Source organism: Ursus americanus, chromosome 26 (assembly GCF_024610735.1).
Source record: "Ursus americanus isolate L20-20 chromosome 26, mUrsAme1.1.p, whole genome shotgun sequence".
NCBI classification, from domain to species: Eukaryota; Metazoa; Chordata; class Mammalia; order Carnivora; family Ursidae; genus Ursus; species Ursus americanus.
Window position 1 is genome coordinate 6,033,015 of NC_142152.1, and position 16,303 is coordinate 6,049,317.

Consider the following 16,303-nt stretch of genomic DNA (forward strand, 5'->3'; position numbering starts at 1 on the left):
GGGGTTAGCTGCTGCAAATTACCCTTTACTCTTTTTCTGCCATCACTGGGGCTGAGTGAGAGTCATTCCCATGATCTATTTGCCGCCATACCTCCCATTTATTACTCAGCATTGCTGGAAGAGTTGCATCGCCGTTTGGGTAATTTTTCAAACGTAGAAAAATAAATTCTAAGGCCGAGAGAAAGAGAACGTTAGAAAGAAAGGGAGAAATACAGCTGTGATCAGTCAGGACACACATTTCCCAGCTCTCCCACTGTGCCTCTTAATTCAAACAGATTTTCCTATTTTCCATTGAGATGCTGGTTCCCATTCCTCTCCTAGGCTCAGGGAAAGCACCGTAATTTCCCTATATATGCTTTTTCTTTCACAAAGCCCCTGGAAAAGATTGCCAATGCGCTAAGAGCAAATTTTTTCCTCTACCACTTGAACATGGTCTCTATTTCTCATGTTTGCTGGGTCATTCCTGCTTTTAGTTTTGGCAAATGAGAACAGCAAGCAGCCTCCTGGGAAGTTAGCGTTCAGTACCTAATATTCCATGCTGGGCAAGTGCAGGGCACAGGCCGTCTCTCCCATCCTGTCCTCTCCAGCTGAAATCGAGCCGGCTCCTGGAAGCAGTGCTACATCCTGAGGCCTGACCGCCTGGGTCTCGCTAATGACTGCATAGGAATAAATAATTGAGATTGTTAATGAGGGTTTGAGTTATTTTCCCAATGAGTCCAACTTTCTGGCAGCTGCTGTCATTTTCACACCCTTGCCTCAGAGTCAGGAAATATTTGGAATTTGGGTTTTTTGGTTTTGTTATTTTTTTTTTATGTGGGTCTCTTTGATAGTGCCCCTGGGGAATAAAGTAGGTCCAGCCAGTCCACTCCAAGCATCGCTGAAGAAAGGGAACTAAAAGCAGTCCACGAATGTGAACCTGTTTTCTGCTTTGAACCCCCTTTCTACACAAGGTAGAAGCTAAATCAGACGTAGGATCTCTTTCCTAGGGGTTGCACCTAAATCTGGGGGAACTTCGCTAATGCCAAGGAGCGAGGGGCAGGTGGCAGATGGCTTCAGTGTCCTCACCGACCTCCTGGGATGTTCTTCTTTCTGGTCAGTCTTTGTTGGTGCCCGAGTCACTGCTGTGTCTGCCTTATGCCCACTACTGGGTCTCTGGCTTCTCTGTGTCGTGCCGCCCTGTGCTGTTGGGGAACATCTCAGGGCTCCCGCCCCATCTAAGTGACAGGAACTCCATTTCCATGGCCACTGGGACTCCTGGGACCTAGCATTGATCCTCTGCCACAGCCTATGAAACAGAGTAACTCAGCCCGACCTGCTTCCGTTGAAGATTGCACCTGGTGGCCCACATGCGGCCCTCACATGTGTTTTGTTTGATATGTCCTGATTGATGAAAAAAATAAAAAATTACAGCCATCACATAAAGCAGAAGATTTCACATATTTCAGGTCTTTCTCCCATCCTTTTCTGTCTCTTGGTGTTCTCTGAGCCCACAGAGAGGCCTATATCACCTTAGAAAAAATCATCGTCCACAACATGCCTCAATCACTTCAAGCTTTCTTTTCCAGGTCTGCGTCACAGGGACACTGTATGGCACTAAGGACTCAACATTCCCTAAACCCTGTGTTTCTCAAACTCTTTGTGGTGAAGGACCGATTTTTAAATTTCCAATCTATCATAGACCAATACTTTTGTAAAAAAAAAAAAAAGTAAATAAAAATGTAATACCAAAAAAATGAAATTAAAAAGTACATGCAAATACAAGCTCAATTTATTATTATTCTTAGTTTGAACAGAAATAAAATTACTCTATAAAATTGTTATATACGCTTTTTAAATGCTTACTCTGAGTTTCTGTACTTCCCTCACTGCCGATCAATAACAATTGTAAGCATGACCCTAAACAATTCCCAAACTTCTCTGCTTTCCTGGCTTCGCTTATGCTGTTCCCTCTACCAGCATGCTGTGCTTGCTGTCCACCTTCCCTTCCTTCCTCCCTCCCCCCATCATGCTCACCTTTTTTTTTTTTTTTAATGATTTTTTATTATATTATGTTAGTCACCATACAGTACATCCCCGGTGTCCGATGTAAGGCTCGATGATTCATTAGTTGTGTATAACACCCAGTGCACCATGCAATACGTGCCCTCCTTACTACCCATCACCGGTCTATCCCATTCCCCCACCCCCCTCCCCTCTGAAGTCCTCAGTTTGTTTCTCATAGTCCATAGTCTCTCATGTTTCATTCCCCCTTCTGATTACCCCACCCTTTCTTTATCCCTTTCTTCCCCTACTGATCATCCTAGTTCTTATGTTCCATAGATGAGAGAAATCATATGATAGTTGTCTTTCTCTGCTTGACTTATTTCACTTAGCATTATCTCCTCCAGTGCTGTCCATGTTGTAGCAAATGTTGAGAACTCGTTCTTTCTGATAGCTGAGTAATATTCCATTGTATATATGGACCACAACTTCTTAATCCAGTCATCTGTTGAAGGGCATCTCGGCTCCTTCCACGATTTAGCTATTGTGGACATTGCTGCTATGAACACTGGGGTGCATATGGCCCTTCTCTTCACTACGTCTGTATCTTTGGGGTAAATACCCAGTAGTGCAATGGCTGGATCATAGGGTAGCTCAATTTTTAACTTTTTAAGGGACCTCCACACTGTTTTCCAGAGTGGCTGTACCAACTTGCATTCCCACCAACAATGTAGGAGGGATCCCCTTTCTCCACATCCTCTCCAACAATTGTTGTTTCTTGCCTTGTCTATTTTTGCCATTCTAACTGGCGTAAGGTGGTATCTCAGTGTGGTTTTGATTTGAATTTCCTTGATGGCTAATGATTTTGAACATTTTTTCATGTGTCTGTTAGCCATTTGTATGTCTTCATTGGAAAAGTGTCTGTTCATATCTTCTGCCCATTTTTTGATTTGTTTATTTGTTTCTCGTGTATTGAGTTTGAGAAGTTCTTTGTAGATCTTGGATACCAGTCCTTTATCTGTAGTGTCATTTGCAAATATATTCTCCTATTCCGTGGGCTGCCTCTTAGTTTTTCTGACTGTTTCCTTGGCTGTGCAGAAACTTTTAATCTTGATGAAGTCCCATAAGTTCATTTTATCTTTTGTTTCTCTTGCCTTTGGGGATGTGTCATGAAAAAGGTTGCTTTGGCCGATGTCGTAGAGGTTGTTGCCTATGTTCTCCTCTAGAATTTTGATGGATTCCTGTCTCACATTGAGGTCTTTCATCCATTTGGAGTTTATTTTTGTGTATGGTGTGAGAGATTGGTCAAGTTTCATTCTTTTGCATGTAGCTGTCCAATTTTCCCAGCACCATTTATTGAAGAGACTGTCTTTTTCCCACCGGATATTTTTTCCTGCTTTATCAAATATTAGTTGCCCAAAGAGCCGAGGGTCCATTTCTGGGCTCTCTATTCTGTTCCATTGGTCTATGTGTCTGTTTTTGTGCCAGTACCATGCTGTCTTTGTGATCACAGCTTTGTAGTACAGCTCGAAATCCGGCATTGTGATGCCCCCAGCTTTGTTTTTCCTTTTCAACAGTTCCTTGGAGATTCGGGGCCTTTTCTGGTTCCATACAAATTTAAGGACTGTTTGTTCCAGTTCTTTGAAAAATGTCCTTGGTATTTTGATCGGGATAGCATTGAAAGTGTAGATTGCTCTGGGTAGCATGGACATTTTAACTATGTTAATTCTTCCGATCCATGAGCATGGAATATCTTTCCATCTTTTTATGTCTTCCTCAATGTCTTTCAAGAGTGATTTATAGTTTCTAGAATATAGGTCCTTTACGTCTCTGGTTAAGTTAATTCCAAGGTAACGTATGGTTTTTGGTGCTATTGTAAATGGGATGGATTCCCTAATTTCTCTTTCTTCGGTCTCGTTATTCGTGTATAGAAATGCAACTGATTTCTGAGCATTTATTTTGTATCCTGCCACGTTACTGAATTGCTCTATAACTTCTAATAATTTGGGAGTGGCTTCTTTTGGGTTTTCCATATAGAGTATCATGTCATCTGCAAAGAGAGACATTTTGACTTCTTCTTTGCCAATTTGAATACCTTTGATCCCTTTTTGTCGTCTGATTGCTGTTGCAAGGACTTCTAGTACTATGTTGAATAATAGTGGCGAGAGTGGGCATCCTTGTCGAGTTCCTGATCTTAAGGGAAAGGCTTCCAGCTTTTCTCCATTGAGAATAATATTTGCAGTAGGCTTTTCATAGATGGCTTTTATGAGATTGAGAAATGTACCTTCTATTCCTACACTCTGAAGGGTTTTAATCAGGAAAGGATGCTGTATTTTGTCAAATGCTTTTTCAGCATCGATTGAGAGGATCATATGGTTCCTGAGTCTTTTCTTGTTGATATGATGTATCACGCTGATTGATTTGCGAATATTGAACCACGCTTGCATCCCAGGTATGAATCCCACTTGATCGTGATGGATAATCCTTTTAATGTACTGTTGGATTCTATTAGCAAGTATCTTGTTGAGGATTTTGGCGTCCATATTAATTAGGGAAATCGGTCTGTAATTCTCCTTTTTGAGGGGGTCTTTGCCTGGTTTGGGGATCAAGGTAATATTGGCCTCATAGAATGAGTTTGGTAGCTTTCCTTCTGTTTCTATTTTTTGAAATAGCTTTAGGAGAATAGGTATTATTTCTTCTTTGAATGTTTGGTAGAATTCCCCAGGAAAACCGTCCGGGCCTGGAGTTTTGTTATTTGGAAGGTTGTTTATCACTGACTCAATTTCTTCATAATTAATTGGCCTGTTTAAGGAATCAATTTCTTCCGGTTTCAATCTTGGTAGTTTATAGGTTTCTAGGAAGGATTCCATCTCTTCCAGATTGCTTAGTTTATTGGCATATAGCTGTTGATAAAAATTTCTAATAATCCTTCCAATTTCAATAGTGTTCGTCGTGACCTCTCCTTTTTCATTCATAATTTTAATAATCTGGGTCCTTTCTCTTTTCTTTTGGATAAGTCTTGCCAGTGGTCTGTCAATTTTATTGATTCTCTCAAAGAACCAGCTTCTAGTCCTGTTCATCTGCTCTACTGTACTTCTGGTTTCTGCTTGATTGATTTCAGCTCTAATTTTGGTCAACTGCTTCCTCGTGCGTGGATTAGGCCTGTCCCTCTGTTGCTGTTCCAGCTTCTTGAGGTGAGAATATAAAAACTGCATTTTAGATTTTTCTATTATTTTGAGTGAGGCTTGGATGGCTATGTATTTCCCCCTTAGGACTGCCTTTGCAGTATCCCATAGGTTTTGGACTGTTGTATTCTCATTCTCATTGGTCTCCATAAATTGTTTAATTTGATTTTTGATTTCCTGGTTTATCGAGTCATTCCTGAGCAGGATGGTTCTTAGTCTCCAAGTGTTTGAGTTTCTTCCAAATTTTTCCTTGTGGTTGAGTTCCAATTTCAGAGCGTTGTGGTCTGAGAATATGCAGGGGATAATTTCAATCTTTTGGTATCGGTTGAGACCTGTTTTGTGTCCCAGAACATGGTCTATTCTTGAGAATGTTCCATGGGCATTAGAATAGAATGAGTATTCTTTGGTTCTGGGGTGTAGTGTTCTATATATATCTATGAGGTCCAACTCGTCGAGTATGGCATTCAAAGCCTTTGATTCTTTGCTTAGTTTTTGCCAGGGTGTTCTGTCTATTTCTGATAGTGGAGTGTTGAGGTCCCCTACTATTAATGTATTTTCATTTATATGTCTCTTTATTCTGGATAAGAGTTGGCTTGTGTATCTTGCTGCTCCCCTGTTGGGGGCATATATATTTATAATTGTCATATCCACTTGTTGAATACTTCCCTTAAGAATAATATAGTGCCCTTCTGCGTCTCTAACTATAGTCTGTAGTTTAAAATCCAATTTATCTGATATGAGAATTGCTACCCCAGCTTTCTTTTGAGGACCATTTGCGTGAAAGATGGTACTCCATCCCCTTACTCTCAGTCTGAATGCATCTTTGGGTTTGAAATGAGTGTCTTGTAGACAGCAAATGGATGGGTCATTTCTTTTTATCCAATCTGCAACCCTGTGGTTTTTTATGGGATAGTTCAAACCATTTACATTAAGACTGATTACTGATAGATATGATTTTAATGTTGCCATGTTGCCAGTAAAGTCTTTTTTTGTATTGGCTGTGACTTTCTGTTCTGTATCACTCTTGGGGCCTTTTTACTTTTATAGAACCCCCTGTAATATCTCCTGTAGGGCTGGTTTCGTAGTTACAAAATTGGTTAGTGACTGGCGATTCTGAAATGTCTTTATTTCTCCATCAATTCTGAATGACAGCCTTGCTGGATAAAGGATCCTTGGCTGCATGTTTTTCTCTGAAAGAGCTTTAAATATGCTCCCCCAACCCTTTCTCTCATTCCAGGTCTGTGTAGACAGGTCTGACGTAATTCTGATGCTTTTGCCTTGGTACGTGAGAAATTTCTTTGCCCTGGCTGCTTTCAATACTGTATCCTTGCATCTAATATTTGCGAAATGCACTATGACGTGACGCATGCTCACCTTCTGACCTTCTGATCCTTCACGGCCCTTCCAAGGGCAGCGCCTGGTAGGAGGCATCTTACCTGCTCCGGGAGCCTCCATCAGGCACAGACTGACCGTCATCCCCTTGGCATCGTATAGCGATCCTTGTGCACTGTGTGCTCACACCCCTGCCTGATGTTAAACTCCCTCGGCTCAAGCACTTTCCCACGCTGCTAACCCAAAGCCTTGTATATATACAGGAGCCTTTCAACACATGGCTGCTGGGCTGAAGTACTTCAATTAAAAAAAAAAAAAAAAAAGGCCAGGATGCCATTGGATTGGTCACAGAGTGTTCCTGGCAAAGTAGAAACAAAACTCAGTGCTTTGGGCTCTTAATTACCATGAATTCTCACAAAGTCAGCCCTAAAAGTGAGGTAACCCAGACAGAGAAAAACAAATACTGTATGACATTACTTACACGTGGAATCTACAAAAAGCCAAACTCATACATATGGAAATTAGAGTGGTGGTTACCAGGGGCTGGGGGTAGGGAAACCGGGGAGATGTTGTCGACGGGTACAAACTTGCAGCCAGCAGATAAATTAGTTCCGGAGATCTAATGCACAGAACAGTGAATAGAGTCAGTAATACTGTATCATAAACTTCACAGCTGCTAAGAGACTAGATCTTAATTGTTCTCACCACAAAAAAGAAGTGATAATTACGTGACGTGACAGAGGTGATAGAGCTAATCCCATTGCATACAATAAGTGCACCAAACCAGCATGTCCCGCACACCGGAAGCCAGCGGCCATCTTGTCCCTTCAGATGGAAGCATTAACGCTCGATGTCCTATGACCCGCAGGCTCAGTCCAACTGACCAAGGAACCTGTAGGAATTGCAACCCCACCAGCTTACGAGTAGGTAACCAGCATGACCTCAGAGATATAATCACCAAGTATACCTAAGGAATTCTCTAACATAAAGAATAAAGAAGTCTTTTCAGATTCCAAATCTCTGGAGATGGAAAAGACCTTGAGGGGCCAGACAAAGCAGCACCAGAGACCTGCTAGCATGATATCATGGGCATCCAACCAACAGCATCTTCTCAATGTGCACCTTCCCAAAAGACCCCTGCCCAAATTTTGCCCTTAAAACCCCTCCATCTGCAAACCATCAGGGAGTTCAGGACTCCGGAGCACTAGCTGCTTGCTCTCCTGGGTGATGTCACACCAATAAACAGGCTCTCTTTCTTCTCCGCGGAAGCTCAGTATCACAACGAGGAGACAAACTCTCATTCGGTTCAGTTACACACCTTCAACTTACACAGTGTTTTATGGTAGCTCTCGATTTGAGAAGCAAAAATAAAAACAAAAAAAACTTGAGCTCTCTATGAGAGAGAAGCACAGAAAAGTCTGATGAACCAAAGAAAACCACAGCTCTATTTATTGTTGCCGAGCGAAATTTGGCAGTCTGAGTATCTTACCTGAATTATAATGAATGCTCAGATATCTTGAAGAAGTACATGTAAAAGCCTCAGAATTAGAATTCACATGTTCTTTGACCTTGGTACATGTTCACCCTAGAATGCGAATTCCTGATTCTTTTTCTGGCTTAAAAAAGGGGGTGGGGACGCAACTAATGAATCATCGAAAACCGGGGATGTACTGTATGGTGACTAACATAATATAATAGAAAATCATTAAAAAAAGGGGGGGGTGGGGAGAGGAAATCAAGAGAATCAAGAGATCCAAAAGGGGTGTTACTCAGGGGGGTGCCAGAGGGAGATCACCCAGCTTCAAGGAGAGTGTTCTTGGAAAAGAACAAGGAAGGAACCAGCCAGCTCAGGAGGGATATTGAGGACATATTTAAATCCTGACTTCCCTTTCAGGGCCTCCCTGAAGTTGAGGGAGGTCAGACCATTTCCAGTTTTTGAGGTTTTAGGTTGATTCTGAAAATTAAGGAACTCAAAGTCTTGTAAAAATTGTGGTATATATTGTTTAATATATACCGAATTAATACTTTTCTCTCTCTCTCTCTCTCACACACACACACACACAGCATATGTAGCCTGACGTGGAAATTAAAAGTCTGTATGTGAGGCTGTTTGGGATTCAGCCAAGATATGGGGGTTCAGGTTCTTTGTGGCTGATATTCCCTTCTTTCTGCCCCACAAATTTTGAATATTTGCCTCTTCGTCTGTCTTGGGAACCATCTGCAGCCGTTTCCCCCTGTATAGTCAAACATCCCCAACATTCTTATTCATTTCTACGGTTTTAATTGCCATATGTTTGCTTATTCTCAAACATATACCCTCAGGTCTGGGGAAATTATTAAATTTTCTATGCCTCAGTTCCTGGATTTGTTAAATGGGAATAACAATGGCACGTACCTGGTAGGCTCGTGAAGTTTAACATTTCATTAATACATGCACTAATGTATATTATACATGAATACATGTACATATATGTATACACAGTACAAATCTGCATGCAGTGACATACATACCGTATGAATTTTTATGTATGTGTGTGTAGGTTTGTATGTTAATTCATATGTACATGTGTATACATGAATATACACGGAACGTGTGTTTCTGTGTATGTAAAGTGCTTGCAACACAGTACACAGTATTTTCTTCTCACGTTCGGGGCTTGAACCACACTGAATCAACCGTGGGTTCCTCTCCGCTCTGCTCCTGTGCCCTTGCTCTCCTCTCAGCCTAGAATAGCCTCTTATCGTCCTTGCGTTTGGCGGTCTTCCTGACTCAGATCAGGTCACCACCTTTAGATCACCTTCTCTCCAGTCAGGTGTCCTTTCCACGTGTGCAACTCCCCTCAGCGTATCGCCACTCCACGTAGTTATTTCTCATCTGTCCCCATCCCGAGACCGTGAGCTCCCTGACGGTAGCGTTCGTGTCTTACTGCTTTTGTATCCTCATCGTCTCGCACAGTGTCTCGGCACAGAGCAGGGCTCACAAGATACCTGTTGAACAGGTGCAATCTAAAAAGTCTACAGGCAGGGCTCATATATACGTATGTAGGTGTGGGCCAGTGACCCCTGTGGAGAGCCTGGGCCATCTACAGGAGAGGAAGGGGGCGCAGTGTAGGTAGGATGGGAGAAGTCCCTCTATTTCCCTGGGGGGTGGAGGAAGGGGGCAGGGTTAGCAGGAGTATGGCCAGCTTTGCAGGTGGGTGCCCTGGTACATTTTGCTGTTCTTATCTCTGTAGTGCTGGAGGTTCCAGCCATAGCTTTGCCCCTAACTTGACTGTGATCTTGGAAAACGACTTCTCTTAACTCCAACTTCCTCATCCCCAATTAACTGCTCTACCTGGGATGACACTGAGCTGGACTGACCTCTGCAGCAGAACAGACTACTTTGGGCTGCGTCTGTTCTGACTGGGCAGTGTCCATGCCTTTCTGGTTGGTAACTTCAAACAGCCACCATAGCCCCTACCTACATGCTAGATATAAATGTAAAGTTGCTTTCCTTTTCATCTCATATTTTGAAATATTAGTCATTTGAATACCACTTTCTGATTTTTCCTATATTCACATTTTTACCTACACTCTTTTACTTAACATTTTTATTTAAATTCATCACTTTTTATTTATGCCCACTTTAGCCTTTTTCTAAGCAAAAATATTCTTAAATTCATGAATTTGATATGCAAGTGGCTCTTTTGAATGCATGTAAAAATAAAAATATAACTGTTACAATGTATAATATTCCTTTATGTGCTTTCTACCCTTTAGATGGCATGCCCATTACCCTTTAGGGAATCTCAGACATCGGTGGTTCTCAAAGGGGGATCCCTGGATCAACAACATTAGCACCACCTGGGAACTTAAGAATGCTATTCTCCAGCCCCATCCAGAGCTATTGACTCTGAGACTGAGGGTGGGGCCAGCAATCTGTGTTTTAACGAGCACCCCCCCCCCCCAGGTGATGTGCTCAAGATTGAGAACGGCTGTCAGAGAACTTGGTGCACTCCTGAGAGCTCACCTCCTCTACCCAGGAGTCTCGGACTCAGACCCTCTCCCCAGCCTTGGCTCAGCCCTGCCTCCCTGCAGGACCACTCATCGTTCCCGTTCAGCCACTGAGACATGCGCAACAGTGCAGACCCACCGGTTTTTCCTGCAGCTGGCATAGCCTTCATCGGGACAATTTCCTTCCCACTTTATTATAGTTTCCCAATCTTTCAGGCATTGAGTTGATTAAATTCAGAGGAAGAAATGGGTCAAATCCTCTTCCATAAAAACTAATTACCTTCTCTGTCCTCCTCATTGTGTCCTGTGAGGTGGGGTAGTCTTTTTCCTTTTTCTCAGCATGGTCTTCTACATTGTCAAGGTGCTCTCCATGGGGCAGGGTGGCATGAGGCCCTCAGAGGTGTGTAGGTGCCCTAAGAGGAGTCTCTGGTCCTCTGAGAGGAACCACTATCCCTGAAGGGAGAAGCATAGGAGCTGGTACGCCATCTTGCTTTGCTTGGCCATTGATACTGCAGCATGAATATCGATGCCGGCAGAACAAGTCCAAGCACCCAGAGTGGGGACCCAAAGAACCAGCCAAGAGGGTCCTTGGCTTCGTGCAGGATGGAAACCAAATGTGAGCCAGCAGGAGGTGAAAGCAGAGTATACTGAAGATATATACAGTGAGAGATACACACAGAGCATCTGGGACGCTCAGAAAGGAAAAGAGGGAGTCTCATCATCGCTTGAGCTCTGGAGTGGTTATTGATGATTGTCTGGTGCACTTGTCCTCTCAGGCATCCAGAAACCTGTCAGAATGAGGACAAGGTCCAAGTCCCTTATTCCCTAAAGCCAGGCGTCTTGGCATGGAAAGGTCTAGCACCAGTGGTCTGGAATATGCAGGATAACTTCCTTCCTCTGGTCTTTCTCAGCTGAGCCTTCCTTAGACGTTATCTATTCTAGAGAAATCATTAATCCCTGTCCCTTACAAGGAGGACAAATACTATTTGCATTACAAGGCATGTGTAGAGTGGGATGGGGGTGCAGGTCCTGGCAAGAACAGAAGTCAGAAAAGAAGCAAAAGGAGAAAAAACAACTTTTCCCCTCCTGGGGTCCCTTCAGTTTCTCTGTCTCAGTGCCACTGTTTCCTGCAGGGGGCTTCCTCATCTCTTCTCCACCTACACTGTCAACTATGCTGATTACAGCTAGCACGTGCTTCAGCTTCCCACCTGCCAGGGAAGCCTAACCCTCTCAGTTGTTCCACCCTCACCTCTCAGAGAAGCTCTCCTGTGGCATTTCCTGGGCTAGCCCCCTCCTCTGAAACTCTCGGCCAACAGGTCCAAAGCTGAATGTACCACCTTCAAGGGGAGGGGAAAAAATTTTTCCCTCTACCTTTCTAAATTCTTGGCTGGGGCTCCTGTTGCAAAAGACAGATTAACAAAAGAAAAACAAGTTTATGAGCATGTATATCTCATGTATACATGGGACACACCCAGGGGGAGAAATGAGAAACTCTCCAAGACAGGGCTTAGAATTCAGGCTGAACTATCATCTTCAGCTAGAAACAAGAAAGGGTATGGGGAAGGCCACTGTACAGGACGACCAGGGAAAGTTTGGTCAATCAGAGTTTTATTATGCAGATTTAAGTCATGGCTTCCCCACTGATAAGAGTTTCTTAAGATTCACTCATCCCTCTCCTTCCAGGTACAGAAGGGAGAAACCCTCACAAATGCAGATTTCCTTTATAAATGTAACTTTCCCTTACAAAAGGGTAACTTCTCTGTTTTCAGAGCTTCTCCTCTGTCTGTTGTTTCTTAAAATAATCAACTCAAAATAGTCTATATGCCAATGGGGCCCTTTTGGGGATGGCAAATTCTCACCCTTCACCTTCCACAATAACCCCCTTGTTTTCTTGCCTTTCCCATCTCAGTTAATTGAGCCAAAGGCTGCTGCATCGTCCAAGCCAGAAAACTTTGCCTTTTCCTCAGACACATTCAGTGGGTCAGCAAGGCATGGGAATTATCCCTTCATCCTCAATCTTTCCTCCTTGTATCCTGGAAGCCACATTAGTGAAGGTCCTCAGTCCATTGAGACAACAACTTCCAGGCTGGTCAGTCCTTTCTGCACCTGCTCACCAGTCAGCAGCTGAAGTAGGTTTTAAATAACAAATCAAGTCATGTCACTTTCCTGTGAAAACTTTTTCTGCTGCCACCTCCTGGATAAAATTCAACCCTTTCGCCAAGCAGGCCCTTGAGCACCTGATCCCAAACTTCTTTCCTGCATTGTTCCCAAAGCATGCTGGAGTCCAACCGCACAGAACCATTTGCCATTCCCAGAACACAGGAGCCTTCCTGCCTCTGGGCCTGGGAGGCCTCCCTGTGGGCCCTCCTTTCCCAGTTTGGTGATTTCCCACCAGCCCATGAATCCCAGCTCAAGGGTCAACTCTTTAACAATTTCCCTGACTTCTCCCCACATCCAGCCAAGCCTGGTCCCTGTCCCCTGTGCACCTTCGACAGCTCTTAAGTGAGGGCCCCTGCAGAGCTCCTCCCTACTAGAAGCGGATATGGTGGTCTCTCATTTGCCTTGCCCCCCCTGGGGCCCAATGCAGACACTTAGGACTAACCAGTACTGCGGCAGCCTTTGGAGGTCAACAAAAGAGCTGTAAACACAGTCCCAACTCCTATCAAATCTGGAAGCCCAGAGCAGGCCGAACGTTTTGCCTCGAGTCACCAGGGCACTGGCTGTGCTGCCATCCCATCCACACTGGGCTTCTTAGACAATATTCACCCTCTTAAGAAGCTGAGAACCCAAACCCTCTATCCCCAAACCCCACAACTTACTGGCTACAGTAATTCGACCTCACTATTCTGTCACCTTCCTTAGGGTTACTTCACTAGTCCAGAGACTCTTACCTTGGAAGAGCAAAGTTGCAAAACTTTGTTTCGTTCTAGAAGTTCTGGAAAGTCTTGTCAAATCATCAGCAGATAGTTTACATCCTGGATTTGCCTTACCTTGTTGCGTCCCCCAGTCGTAGGCTATTATAATCCTTTTTCAATCCTTGCCCAATCCTTACCCAGGCCTAACCAAACCTCCTTCTCCCCAAAGATCTACCTTAGGCACACGTGGCTGGCTCAGTCAGTAGAGAATGCATCTCTTGATCTTGGGGGTTGTAAGTTCAAGATCCATGTTGGGTGTACAGATTACTTAAACATAAAAAAAATCTTTAAAAAAAAAAACCCCAAAACTTACCTTAAACCAGACCTCGAAGTCAATCAGACCTTCCCCTTTCCCTAACGAGACACTATCAGACCTCCGTATGGTGGTTAGCAAGAAACCCAGCTTCACCTTATTAACAGGTTGTTTGGGAAGCTAGCAGCAAAGGCGTTGTCTTCTCCAGGCTTCTCCTACCTAACGAGGAGATTGTTAGTTTGCGTTCAAAGGGAGCTTCGTTCTCTCAAAATGTTCGACAGTGAAATTCTCTTTCGCTGTAATGCTCTTGTGCTGCGAAAAACCTGACCTTGGCACTGAGACGGTGCTTCCTCTCTCTAGATCAAAATCGCCCTTTGGCGTCTTCCTGGCGGCAAAACCCACCTGCAGATGGAAACGCCATGATGTGGTGCCTTCTGAGAATTTACCAGCAGAGGGCGCTCTTGAAAAAAGAATTATTTGGAAGCTGCTTTTCAGGGACTGGAAAATTCCCCCACAGGAGGCACCGCTTAATTTTAATTATTGTAATTAATGGTAAAAGCCAGCGCAGCTTCCACAGGACATAAAGCAGAACAGGCACAGAGTGAGAGAGGTGCCAACGGCGGGAAACCCAGCGGAGAACCTTCCCAAAGTCGCGCTCAGGTGAGATTGAAAGCCTCTAGTGGGGGTTGCCTCCTGCAATAAGAGAATTTTCCCCCAAGTAATTCTGACACCTGCCACATTTAGCTCACGCCGCGTCGAAGTCAGAACTACTTACTTGGGGTTCCTGAGAAATTACTTTCTACATTCACGCAGAAAGTCCCCCTAAGCCAGGAACTGGCAAACTTCTTTTGGTAATAATAGGTATTTTCACTTTCACAGGCCATGCAGTTTGTCACAGTTTCCCAAATCTGGGTTGTAGCTCAAAAGCGGGCACAAAAATGACACAATGAGTGGGTGTGGCTGTTTTCTAACGAAACTTAATTTATGGACCTTGAAATTTTAAATTTTGTCTAATTTTCACAGGTCACAAAGGTCATTCTTCGTTTGATTTTTTCCCCCCAGCCATTTAAAAATGTAAAAACCATTGTTAATTTGTAGGCTGTTACAAAGGCCAAATTTGGCCCATAACCTGTGGTTTGCCAAACTCCTGCTCTAAGCCCTCCATCAGCCCAAACTTGTAACTCCATCTGTAACTGCTGCACCTGAGAGATTATCTTTATAAATTTTTCTCCCCGAGACCATCTAGAAATGTCCTCCAAAAACAATGAAGGAAACAGCTTTTTGAGGTCCTCCTACTAGAAGGAGAGTTACTCCTTATTACAGAGCAGAGAGTTGTTGAAAATTCTGCACTGGGTTCAGGGGTTCATAAAAACACGATTTTCAAGGGTCCACACCACTAACTGCTTTTTCTGGTGTGACCATTTACTGCAAAATGCATGTTTTGCCAGGGAGGCCGTGCTGGATGGGCACTGAGCTGGCAGAGTGCAGCGGAAGCCAGGTAAGCCAGGGCTGACCCCAGAAGGAGGTCTTGGACATGGATGTGACGGAACTTCTTCAGTTGCTCTTTCCTTCTCTGTAAAATGACGGGATAATCTTCTCTATCCGAAGGGCCTTTAAGGAGGATGCCAAGAACCCGAAACATAGTGGGCGCTAAACGGACAGTAGCTTTTATTACCGAGAAGACAGAAATGAACCCTCAGAAATACTTCATCCGTGTGTGAGAACCAGCATATGCGCCAACGTTAGTAATGGGTTAGATAGTGTCTTAGTCCATCTGGGCTGCTATTATCACAGAATATAGTATCCATGTGGGCTGGAAACCAGAGACTGGGTAGATTATAAACAGCAGAAATGTATTGCTCACAGTTCTGCAGGCTGGGAAGTCCAAGATCGAGGTGCTGGGAGATTCCGTATCGGGTGAGGACCCGCTTCCTGGTTCACGGGCAGCTGTCTTTTCTGTGTGTCCTCTGTGGAAGGAGTGAGGGATTGCTCTGGAGTCTCTTTTCTAAGGGAGGGCCCTAATCCCATTCACGAGGAGGAGTCACCCTCATGACCTAATCACCTTTTAAAGGCCCCACCTCCAAATACCATCACATTGGGGGTTAAGATGTCAACAGATGCATTTTGGGGAACACAGACATTCCATGTACAGAATATGGTAATACGAATGGATGGTAAGATCCTTGAGAGCAGGGGACACACAAAATTCCTCTTTTTCTGACTCACTTAGTCAGTGCCTGGCTCCTAATGAGGGCCTCTGTTGTTGGGGAACACCTGTGCCTGATGGAGAGCCACGCACCGCCCTGAGCACACACTTCCCGGTTATCTGGTTCTCCTCCCATGCGGGCTCTGCTCTTTTTCTTACCTTTGAGCTGTTTTATAGCTCCGCGAGTTACGGATAACTGATAGCCATGTGAAATGCTTCTTCCTTGAGATATGCAACTAAATTCTGTCTTGGGGAGGTTCAACTGACTTCTCTCTCCCTTTGTGTATCATTTGCAAATTCGTTTCAGTATTTCTGATCTGCAAGCGTCTCTGCTTTTTGACTTCTGCCTTGAACCAGTTGTAACATCAACCTGATTTCTTTATCAATAATGATTTAAATAAAACCTTCGACGTGTGTTTATTTTACATCTCTGGGACAG

At 43.9% G+C, this 16,303-nt stretch overlaps 1 long non-coding RNA gene across 1 annotated transcript; it reads left to right on the top strand.

Annotated features, from left to right (window-relative positions):
* The first annotated feature begins 14,253 nt into the window (after positions 1–14,253).
* LOC148107675 (uncharacterized) lies at positions 14,254–16,303 on the top strand. The gene is made up of 3 exons (XR_015721713.1): positions 14,254–14,318; positions 15,107–15,156; positions 15,267–16,303. It is a non-coding gene; the product is annotated as an uncharacterized LOC148107675 (long non-coding RNA).